Raw genomic sequence first — 12707 nt, forward strand, 5'->3', positions numbered from 1 at the left:
TCGGAGGGGAAATTGCAGACATATGCAAAAAGATAACAGATATGATGGAAATGAACACCACAGTTCAAGAAATCAAAAATACACTTGCAGCAAATATCAGCAGACTAGAAGAGGCAGAGCAGAGAATTAGTGATGTGGAAGACAGTACATCGGAAATCAAACATATAGTAGAAGTAGTCGATAAAAAGAAAGAAAAAAATCCAGCTAGGACTTAGAGATCTGAATGATAATGCAAAACGCTCAAACATACATATTATAGGCATTCCAGAAAGAGAAGAGAAGGGAAAAGGGTCAGAAGGCGTGTTGCAAGAAATTATGGCTGAAAACTTCCTAAATCTACTGAAAGAGACAGATGTACATATCCAAGAAGCACAGTGCACTCCACTGGTCATAAACCCCAACAGGCCCACCCCAAGACATATACTTGCCAAATTATCCAATGCTCAACACAAAGAGAAAATTCTTAAAGCAGCAAGAGAAAAGAAAACCATCACATACAAGGGAAGCTCCATAAGATTAAGTGCTGATTTCTCATCTGAAACCATAGAGGCAAGAAGGCAGGGGTATGATATAGTCAAGGTACTAAAGGAAAAAAATTTCCAACCAAGAATACTCTATCCAGCTAAACTAGCATTCAAAAATTATGGGGAGTTCAAAAATATTTGCAGATAAACAGAAACTGAAAGAGTATACCAACAAGAAACTTCCCCTTCAAGAAGTTCTAAAGGGAGTTCTGCAGGAAGAAAGGAAAAAACAGGACAGGCAAAGTTGGAGGAGAGTGTAAGAGCAACAAAAAAGACAAAAATAGAAGGAAAAAAATACAAACAAAATATGACAAACACAAGTCCAATCAAAATATGGCTAACACAAATAATTCCTTGAAAATAATAACACTGAAGGTCAATGGATTAAACTCACCTATCAAAAGATTCAGACTGGGACATTGGATAAGGAAATATGACCCATTTATATGCTGTCTACAAGAGACACATCTTAGACTCAGAGACTCGTGGAGGTTGAAAGTGAATGGCTGGAAAACAATCATATAAGCAAACAATAACCAAAAAAAGGCAGGAGTAGCTATATTAATATCAGACAAAATAGACTTTAAATGCAAAACAATTTTGAGAGACAAAGAAGGATACTACATTTTAGTGAAAGAGACAATCTGTAAAGAAGATCGAACAATCATAAATATTTATGCTCCTAACAAGGGTGCCTCTAAATACGTGAGGCAAAAGCTGGAAAAACTAAGTGAAACAATAGATGCATCTACAATTATAGTGGGGGATTTTAATACACAACTATCTACCTTGGACAGAACATCACAAAAGAGAATCACTAAAGAAACAAAACATTTGAACAGTATATTAGAGGAGCTGGATCTAATACACATACATAGATCATTACACCCAAACACAGCAGGATATACATTTTTCTCAAGCGCACATGGATCATTCTCCAAGATAGACCATATGCTAGGCCACAAAGAAAGGCTTAATGAATTCAGAAAGATCGAAATCATACAAAACAATATCTCTGACCACAGTGGAGTGAAGCTGGAACTTGGCAAGGGACAGAGGCCCAGACTTCACACCATGATTTGGAAATTAAACAGCACACTCTTAGAAAAACAGGGGGTCAAAGAGGAAATCTCAAAAGAAATCAGTGACTATCTTGAAACAAATGATAATGATAATACAACATAACAAAATTGATGGGATGCAGCAAAAGCAGTACTGAGAGGGAAATTTATAGCCATAAATTCATATATCAAAAAAGAAGAAAGAGCAAAAATTGAAGAACTAACTGCACATTTGAAGCAATTAGAAAAACAACAACAAAGTAACCCAACAGGAAGAAGAAGGAAGGAAATAACAAAGATAAGAGCAGAACTAAATGAAATAGAAAATAAGAAAGCACTTGAAAAGATAAACAAGACCAAGAGCTGGTTTTTTGAGAAGATTAACAAAATTGACAAACCTTTAGCGAGACTAACAAAGAAAAAAAGAGAGAAGATGCAAATACACAAAATAAGAAATGAGAAAGGCGATATCACCACTGACCCCACAGAAATAAAGACTATCATAAGAGGATACTTTGAAAAACTATATTCCAACAAAAATGACAATTTAGAGGAAATGGACAAATTCCTAGAAACACATAAGCAGCCCCATATTGATGAAAGAAGAAATTGATGATCTTAACAAACCAATCACAAGCAAAGAGATAGAATCAGTCATTAAAAATCTCCCAACTAAGAAGAGCCCAGGGCCAGACGGCTTCACAGGTGAATTCTACAAAACATTCCGGAAAGAACTAATACCAATCCTGCTGAAACTATTCCAAAAAATTGAAACAGAAGGAACATTGCCAAACTCCTTCTATGATGCCAACATTACCCTAGTACCAAAGCCAAACAAAGACACCACAAGAAAGGAAAATTACAGACCAATTTCTCTAATGAACCTAGACACAAAAATACTTAACAAAATACTTGCTAATCGTATTCAACAACACATTAAACGAATTATACACCACGACCAAGTGGGATTTATTCCAGGTATGCAAGGATGTTTCAACATAAGAAAATCAATCAATGTAATACACCATATAAACAGATTGAAGGAAAAAAATCACATGATTATATCCATAGATGCAGAAAAAGCATTTGACAAAATACAGCACCCTTTCTTGATAAAAACTCTCCAAAAGATCAGAATACAAGGAAATTTTTTGAACATGATAAAGAGTATATATGAAAAACCTACAGCCAACATCCTTTACAATGGAGAAATGCTAAAATCCTTCCCTCTAAACTCAGGAACAAGACAAGGATGCCCATTGTCTCTGCTCCTATTTAACATTGTCTTAGAAGTACTTGCTCAAGCACTGAGGCAAGAACCAGATATAAAAGGCATTCAAATAGGAAAGGAAGAAGTCAAAATTTCATTATTTGCAGACACATGATCCTATACATAGAAAACCTGGAGAGATCTACAACAAAGCTTCTAGAACTCATAAATGAGTTTAGTAAAGTCACAGGTTATAAGATCAATGCGCAAAAATCAGTAGCATTTCTGTACACTAATAATGAGCAAGCTCAGGAGGAAATCAAGAAACAAATACCATTCACAATAGTAAATAAAAAAATCAAATAATTAGGAATCAATTTAACTAAAGATGTAAAACACTTGTACACCGAGAACTATACAAGACTGTACAAAGAAATCAAAGAAGACCTAAATAAATGGAAGAATATTCCTTGTTCATGGATAGGAAGACTGAATATTATTAAGATGCCTATCCTACCAAAACTGATCTACACATTCAATGCAATCCCAATAAAAATCAACACAGCCTTCTTTAAGGAACTAGAAAAACTAACTATGAAATCTATTTGGAAAGGAAAGAGGCCCCGAATAGCCAAAGACATATTGAAATCGAAAAATGAAATTGGGGGAATCACACTACTTGACTTCAAAACATACTACAAAGCTACAGTAGTGAAAACAGCATGGTATTGGCATAAGGAGAGACACACAGACAAATGGAATTGAATTGAAAGTTCTGATATAGAACCTCATATATATAGCCATATAATATTCAATAAAGTCACCAAACCCTCTCAACTGGGAGAGAATGGCCTATTCAACAAATGTTGCCTGGAGAACTGGATAGCCATATGTAGAAGAATGAAAGAGGATTACCATCTCACACCTTATACAAAGATCAACTCAAGATGGATCAAAGACCTAAATATAAGAGCCAAGACCATAAAAACCTTGGAAAGCAGTGTAGGGAAACATCTACAGGACCCTGTAATAGGAAATGTCTTCATGAATATCACACCAAATGCACGAGCAGCAAAAGAACAAAAAGATAAATGGGACTTCCTCCAAATTAAAGCCTTCTGCACCTCAAAGGAGTTTGTCAAGAAAGTAAAAAGGGAACTCACACAATGGGAGAAAATATTTGGCAACCATATATCTGATAAGAGACTTATAACTTGTATATATAAAGAACTCCTATATCTTGAAAATAAAAAGATAAACAATCCATTTAAAAAATGGGAAAAAGATTTAAAAAAACACTTCTCCAAAGAAGAAATACAAATGGCTAAAAAGCACAAGAAAAAATGCTCCAAATCTCTAGCTATCAGGGAAATGCAAATCAAAACTACAATGAGATACCATCTTACTCCCGTAAGATTGGCAGCTATGAAAAAACAGAAGAATACAAATGCTGGAGAGGATGTGAAGAAAGGGGAACACTCATTCACTGCTGGTGGGAATGCAGAAGGATCCAACCATTCTGGAGGACAGTTTGGCGGTTTCTCAAAAAACTAACCATAGATTTGCCATATGACCCAGCAATACCACTGCTGGGTATATACCCAGCGGAACAGAAAACAAGGACACAAACCAATATATGTACACCAATGTTCATAGCAGCATTGTTCACTATCGCCAAAAGTTGGAATCAACCCAAATGCCCATCAACAGATGAGTGGATCAATAAAATGTGGTATATACACACAATGGAAAACTACTCAGCTGTAAGAACAAACACACTACAAACACATGTGATAACATGGATGAATCTTGAGAACCTTATGTTGAGTGAAGCAACCCAGGCATTGAAGGACAAATACTACATGACCTCAATGATATGAAATAAGCAAGCTGCCTCAGAGAGCTAGAGACTGGAAAATAGGCTTACAGGAAATCAGGGGGTGGAGGAAGGATGTGAGCCAACGTCTTCAGGGGTGGAATCTCTGATGAGCTGGCGGTAAGTATGAGCACAAAGAAGAGATAAAATGGGGGCAAGAGGTTGCCTTTGGGTGGGGCTTTGCGGGTTTCAGGGGGCCTGGGGATGGGCAGATGGGTAATATTGCCCAAAAAATTGGGGGAGGGAGGGGCAACATATGAACATAGGAGAGTGTCAGGTGTTGGTTGAGAGTAAAATGCTGAGAAAATCGTATCAAAATATAATTAGGAGGGTTACCTGTTTAGGATGCTCGGAGGAGATGGTCTGATGCGGGACGGACTCCTGGGGAATGTCTGAAGGCTCATTTTGCCAGTGTAGGTTGTACCATTGGGTAGAGACCCAAGAAGTGAGAGTGGAGGTGGACCCACATCCTGGGGAGGACTAATGGCATCAAATAGAGAGAACTGTATCTCTCCAGAGAAAGGGTGGCTCCCAGGGCATTAGGGCAGTTGAGCAAGTCAGGCCCTGAACACTGTTGCAAGTATTTCTGGACGTGGCTTCTTGGGAAATGGAGATTGGCTGTCACTGTTGGCCCCACGGGGAGGGGAAAATGGATGTTGAATGGATGGAACCAAGGTAAATGTGGGGGCAAGAGAGGAGTTTCGCAAGAGTACATGAGGATGAATATAAAACATGTAATATTACACCAAAAACATATAGGGGACGACAGACTTATAATGTAAACCATAATATAAAACATAGTTTAACTAAAAAATTTAGAAAACTGTATATCCTAAAGTATGGACCACATTGTAAGCACAGATGTCACCTTGTTTGAAAGCTATTGTTTCGGAGTCTGTACATCAGTTTCAGTAAATATGATATGAATAAGTTAAAAGATTATCGCTGTGGAAGGGAAAAGGTTTTATGGTGGATGTGTGGGAGTACTGTATATTGTATATATGAATTACTGTGATCTAAGACTCTTGTGAAGAGAAGGTCAATAATTAGGATAAAAGAAAAGAAAAAGGTAGGATGTAGAAATTTTTCCAAATCAATATGTACTCTACATCTAACCTTTAAACTCATCGCTATATTCCATTTTACTAGTTAGGGTACCTGACATTATATTGGGCTTCACTTTACAGGAAGTTTTGGATCACAGAGTGGTTCAACAATGGCGGTGGAGGAATACTGGTATGGGATGTTATTGACAGGCTATATATGGTTGACATGGAGTTATACAGGGCATATATCCAGGGTGCATGGTAATGTTTGGATATACTCATAGTGGAAACAATTAAAAACAACAGCTGGGGGGGGTACTGGGTTCCTCGCTGGGTGGGCTCTGTCGTGGTCCCTAGGGGAGCAGTGGCAGTCCCCCAGGTGCAACAGTAAGAACCAGGAAGGAATGAGGCCCCAACAGTGGGCTCCTGATACTAATGACTATGCTTGTGAGCCTATACGCCTGCAATAAGAACAAGGCCTAGAGCAGCATTTTGCCTGGGATTTTCCACCTGACAGCCTTCATGTTACTCAAATGTGGCCAGTCTTGAAGCCAAACTCAGCATGTAGATGCAGTGCATTCCCCCCAGTGTGGGACATGACACCCGGGGATGAGCCTCCCTGGCACCAAGGGATCACTACCAAATACCATCTGAAGATGCAACTAGAAAATGACCTTGAATTAAATGTTCAATGCGGATCAGCAGAATATCCCTGTCTACATATAATAACATGACTTTAAAATGCTGTTTGACCTAATGTAAGGGGGAAATGGAAAGGAGAAATGAGTTTATTTGGCTATGAGTCTCTAAAAAAGAGTCTGGAGGTTGTCAGAAGGATTGCCTTTATGCACACCTGAGCAGAGTCTCAGAGACAGATAAAGTAGATACAACCACAGGTATTGGTTCTTTTGAGGGCTAAAGAGACCCACAGGTTCTATGGTCATGGCAGATGAGGTTCACTGCCATGTCAGATGGCCCTTCTTTGGAGCTGGTGTTTCTGCATGATGGAACTGGACTCAGATGGGATCTCTTTTCACAAGACTTTCATGCTACTTTACTGGAATTGTAGTTGGTGTTGGGGTTTAAGATATGTTTAGGGGATTTGAATCTCTGGACTGACAATATGATAGCCAGGCCCTGAGCCTCAACAGACTTCAACTCCTACACTCTGATTTATTGGACTTACCCCACTCAGCTAACATGGAGTTGAAGAATGTCAACCACCACACCATGGAGCCTAGAGTGCCTACAACTGAAAGCAGGAGGATTGCATCCAGTATCCATGTGGAATCTAAGCCCCCTCTTGACACAGATGTGCAATGGACACAACCAATCCAATGTCCACAGAGAAAATGTGGCATTGGTGTGGGAAGGGTGGCCATGGTGGCTGCTGGGTGCAGGGAATGGGAGGAAGAGATGAGATGGGGAGGCGTTTTCAGGACTTGGAGTTGTCCTGGGTGGTGCTTCATGGACAACTATGGGACATTGTAGATCCCCCCAGGGCCCACTGGATGGAGCGTGGGAGAGTGTGGGCTATGATGTGGACCATTGACTATGGGGTGCAGCGATGCCCAGAGATGTACTTACCAGGTGCAATGGATGTGTCATGATGATGGGAGAGAGTGTTGCTGTGGGGGGAGTGGGGGGTGGTGGTGGTGGGGTTGAATGGGATTTCATATTTTTTGAATGTAATATTTTTTTTAAAAATGAATAAAAAATTTTTAAAAAATGGAAAGAAAAAATACTCTTGTAAGCCAGATGCAAAGGCATCAACAAAAAATTACAGTCCACACCAAGAAACAGGAAGCTATGGCCTAGTTAAAGGAACAAGATAAGCCTCCAAATGACATAAAGGAGTTGAGACAACTAACTATAGATATTCAAACAAATCTCCTTAATAAATTCAATGAGATGGCTAAAGAGATTAAGGATATTAAGAAGACATTGGATGAGCACAAAAATGAATTTGAAAGCATACATAGAAAAAGAGCAGATCTTATGGGAATGAAAGGTACAATCAAGGAAATTTAAAAAACATTGGAATCATATAATAGCAGATTTGAGGAGGCAGGAGAAAGGATTGGTGAGCTTGAAGAAATGGCCTCTGAAAGTGAACATACAAAAGAAGAGATGAAGAAAATAATAGAAACAATTGAACAAGGTCTCAGGAAACTAAATGACAGCAAAAGGCATGCAAACATATGTCATGGGTGTCCCAGAAGGAGAAGAGAAGGGAAAAGGGGCAGAAGGAATATTTAAAGAAATAATGGTAGAAAATTTCCCAACCCTATTGAAGGACATAGATATCCCTGTCCAAGAAGCACAATGTACTCCCATCCAAAAAAATCTAAATAGACCAACTCCAAGACACATACTCATCAAAATGTCAAAGGCCAAAGACAAAAAAAAAAAAAAAAAAAAGCCCTAAATAACTGGAAGAGCATTCTATTATGCTCATGAATTGGAAGACTAAATATCATTAAGATGTCAATTCTACTCAAATTGATATACAGATTAAATTTACTCCTGATAAAAATTCCACCAGCATTAAAGAACAAAATAAAGAATTAATTCATTAAAGAATAAATGAACAAACATGATCATTAAATTTATTTGGAAGGGTAAGAAGTCCTAAATAGCCAGAAACATCATGAAATGGAAAAGTGAATCCTCATGTCTGGACTTTAAATCATAATACCTACCTATAGTGGTAAAAACAGCATGGTACTGCCTAAAGACAGACACAATAGACCAATGGAACCAAATTTATGGTTCAGAAACATACATTTACAGGTACAGTCAAGTGATTTTTTACTAGCCTGTCAAACTCACACAGCTTGGGCAGAACAACCAATTCAACAAATGGTGCTGAAAGAATTGGGCATTCATAGCTGAAAGAAGGACAGAGGGCCACTATCTCACACCTTATCCAAAATTTAACTCAAAATGGATCAAAAAACTCAAAATAAAAGCAAGAACCATAAAAGTTCTAGAAGAAATTATTGAAAAATATCTTCAAGACCTGGTGGTATGTGGTGGATTCTTAAAGGAGAAAAGAGAAAGACTGAGTGGACTACTGATGTTTAATGTATGTAGAAGTTTTAATTAGCTTTACTGTAAAAGTGTGAAAATGGATAGAGTGGATGGTAACATACAGTGAGTAGCAGCTAGTTTATAAATGCAGATGTGACTGAAAATGGTAGTCTAGTTATGTAAATGCCAGTTGACAGAATGGTTGAGAATAATCTAGGAACTGGATAGCACAGTAAACCAAGAGGTGGATGAGAATTGTGGTTGATGGTATCGATGCAAGAGTGTCCTTTGTGAGCTAGAACAAAGGTATATCACTACTGTAGGGTGTCGGGAATGTGGAGAAGCATGGAAAAATACAGCTGTAGTGACCTATGGACTGTGGTTAGTAGTAATAATATAATATTCTTGCATCTATGTGAAAGATGTACTGTGTTGATACTGAGGCAGTATGGAAAAATAAGCCAAATGTATGCTATGGACATGGCAATAATCAGATGATATTATTTTATCTGTAGGAAATGACACACCACATTGTGGTGTGTTGATGGAGAGGTGCTGTTTGGGAATTCCACACATGTGCATGGCTGTTTTATAAGTTTACAACTTCTGTCATAAAAAATATTTTTAAAATATTTAAAAAATAATAATAGGCTGGGTTGGGGGAAAAACACACCAAATGTAAGATAAGAACTATCATTAGTAGTAAGATTTTTTTTTTAAAGATTTATTTATTTATTTAATTCCCCCCTTCCCCCTGTTGTCTGTTCTCTGTGTCTATTTGCTGCGTCTTGTTTCTTTGTCCGCTTTTGTTGTCGTCAGCAGCATGGGAAGTGTGGGCAGTGCCATTCCTGGGCAGGCTGCACCTTCCTTCACGCTGGGCGGCTCTCCTTACGGGTGCACTCCTAGCGCGTGGGGCTCCCCTACGCGAGGGACACCCCTGAGTGGCGTGGCGCTTCTTTCGTGCATCAGCACTGCACATGGGCCAGCTCCACACAGGTCAAGGAGGCCCAGGGTTTGAATCGCAGACCTCCCATGTGGTAGACAGACTCCCTAACCACTGGGTCAAGTCCGTTTCCCAGTAGTAAGATTTTGACAGTCTTCTTTCATAGTTTCATAGTTTTGACAAACATCTCATGACAATGCAATATATTGGTGGAGGGTTGATGTATGGGGCCCCTGTATGATGTTATGCATGTTTGTTTGTAAGTTCACAACCTTTACTATACACTTAATTGTTTGTGTATGTTCATACATAATCAGATTGGTTAGGGGGAAAATACTTTGTTTAGTAGTAATATTTTGACAATGCTCTTTAACCATTAGTTAAAAAGGTTTAAAAACAATGCAAGTTATTGGTGGTAGGGTGAGATGTTTTATATGTTTGTTTTGTAAGTTCACAACTAGTATACATTTATTGTTTATGTATGTTTATGTATGAGTGATATGTTTCAATAAAAAAGTAAAAAAAAATGACACTATTGGGATGTATGAAAAAATGGAATAAAGATTGTAAGCCAAAAAAAAAAAAAGCCCAGGACCAGATGGCTTCAAAAGTGAATATTACCAATTATTTTTAAAAGATCTAATACCAATCTTGCCCAAAATCTTCCAAAAAATAGAACAGGCAGAAACACTACCAAACTTATTTTATCCAGCCAACACCACCTTAATACCAAAGCCTGATAAAGATAACATGAAAAAAGAAAATTATAGACCAAGTTTTCTAAGGAATAGAGATGCAAAAAATCCTCAACAAAATACTTGCTAATCAAATTCAACAGCACATTGCAAGAATTATACATCATGATCAAGTGGCTTTTATCTGAGGTATGTGAGGGTGGTTCAACATAAGGAAATAAATCATTGTAATACATCACATTACTAAATTGAGGAATAAAGATGCCATGATCATCTTGATTGCTGTGGAAAAGGCATTTGACAAAATCCAACATCCTTTCTTGATAAGAAAAAAAAAACTCTCTGAAAGATAGGAACAGATGGAAATTTTCTGAACATGATAGAGTGAATGTCTGAAAAATCCACAGCTAACAATGTACTCAATGAAGAGAGACAGAAACTGTTCCTGCTGATGGGGAACAAAACAAGGATGCCCAGTTTCACCAATGTTACTCAGTATGGTGCCAGAAACTCTAGATAGAGCAATTAGGCAAGAAATGGAAATAAAAGGCATGCAAATAGGAAGTGAAGAAGTAAAACTTTCACTATTTGTTAATGACATGTTCCCATATTTAGAAAATCATGAAAAATCCACAAGAAAGCCACTAGAAATAATAGATGAGTTCAGCAAATTGTCAGGATACAAGATTAATATGCAAAAATAAATTTCATTTCTATACAGTAGTAATGAGACATCTGAGGAAGGAGTCAGGAAAAAATCCTATTTAAATAGAGATTAAGTAGTCAAATATTTAAGAATAAACTTAACCAAGGACATAAAAGACTTCTAGTCAGAAAACTACAAAACATTGCCTAAAGAAACCAAAGAAGACCAAAATAAATGGAAGGATATTCCATGTACATGGATTGAAAGACTAAATATCATAAAGATGTCAATTCACACAATCCCATTAAAACTTCCAACAGTCCTTTTTCCTTTGTTTTACAGAATTGGAATAGCCAAAGGCTAACTATCACAGTTATTTGGAAGAGTAATATGTTCCAAGTACCAAAAACACCTTTTAAAAAAAGAACAGGGAAGCAGACTTGGCCCAGTGGTTAGGTCATCCGTCTACCACATGGGAGGTCTGCGGTTCAAACCCGAGTACCATGACCTGCAGGGGTGTCCCCCATGTACGGGAGCCCCACTTGCACAGAGTGTGCCCCAGAAGGAGAGCTACCCAGTGCAAAAGAAAGTGCAGCCTGCCTGAGAATGGTGCTGCCCACACAGAGAGCTGACACAACAAGATGATGCAACAAAAAGAAACACAGACACTGACAACAACAAAAGCAGACAAAGAAGAAGATGCAGCAAATAGACACAGAAAACAGACAACTGGGGTGGGGGAAGGGGAGAGAAATAAATAAAATAAATAAATCTTTTTTAAAAAAAGAACAAAGCTGACAGGCTCTCACTTCCTGAGTTTAAAGCAGAAATAAAAGTCATATAAATTACTGTGGTAAAAAAACAGCATGGTGCAGGCATAAAGATAGACATGTAGACCAATGGAATAGAATTGAGTGTTCAGAAACAGATCCTCAAATTTATGGAGAAGTGAATTTTGGCAAGGATGTCAATCCCACCCAGCTGGGCCAGAGCAGTCCATTCAACAAATTGTGCTGGAGAACTGGATATCCACATTCTAAAGAAAGAAATAAGATCTGTATCTCACACCTTATACAAAAATTAACTCAAAATAATCAAAGACTTCAATATAAAACCTACAACCACGAAACTCCTAGGAGAAAATAAAGGGAAATATCTTCAGCATCTTATCTTAGGTGGTAGTTTCTTAAAACGTACACCCAAAGCATGTCCAAAGGAAGAAAAAATAAAGGAATAGGACCTCCTCATGCTTAAATACTTTTGTGCTTCAAAAGACTTTGCCAAGAAAGTGAAAAGAGAACCTACTCAATGGGAGAAAATATTTGGTAACTACATATCTGATAAGGGTTTGATATCCATGTTATATAAAGAGATCCTACAACCCAATTTAAAAATGGGCAAAAACTTTAGATATTTCTCCAAAGAGAAAATAAAAATAACCAAAAATTACATGAAAAAATGTAAAACATGATTAGCTATTAGGGAAATGCAGATCAAAACTACACTGAGATATCATTTCACACATATATAATGAGCATTATTACAAAAACAGAAAACTACAAGTGCTGGAGGGTATGTAGAGAAAGAGGCACACTCCTCCACAGTTGGTAGGAGTGTAGAATGAGGCTGCCTTTGTGGAAGACATTGGCGGTTCCTCAACAAACTAAAAATAG

This window comes from Dasypus novemcinctus, chromosome 27, assembly GCF_030445035.2.
Source record: "Dasypus novemcinctus isolate mDasNov1 chromosome 27, mDasNov1.1.hap2, whole genome shotgun sequence".
Lineage (NCBI taxonomy): Eukaryota > Metazoa > Chordata > Mammalia > Cingulata > Dasypodidae > Dasypus > Dasypus novemcinctus.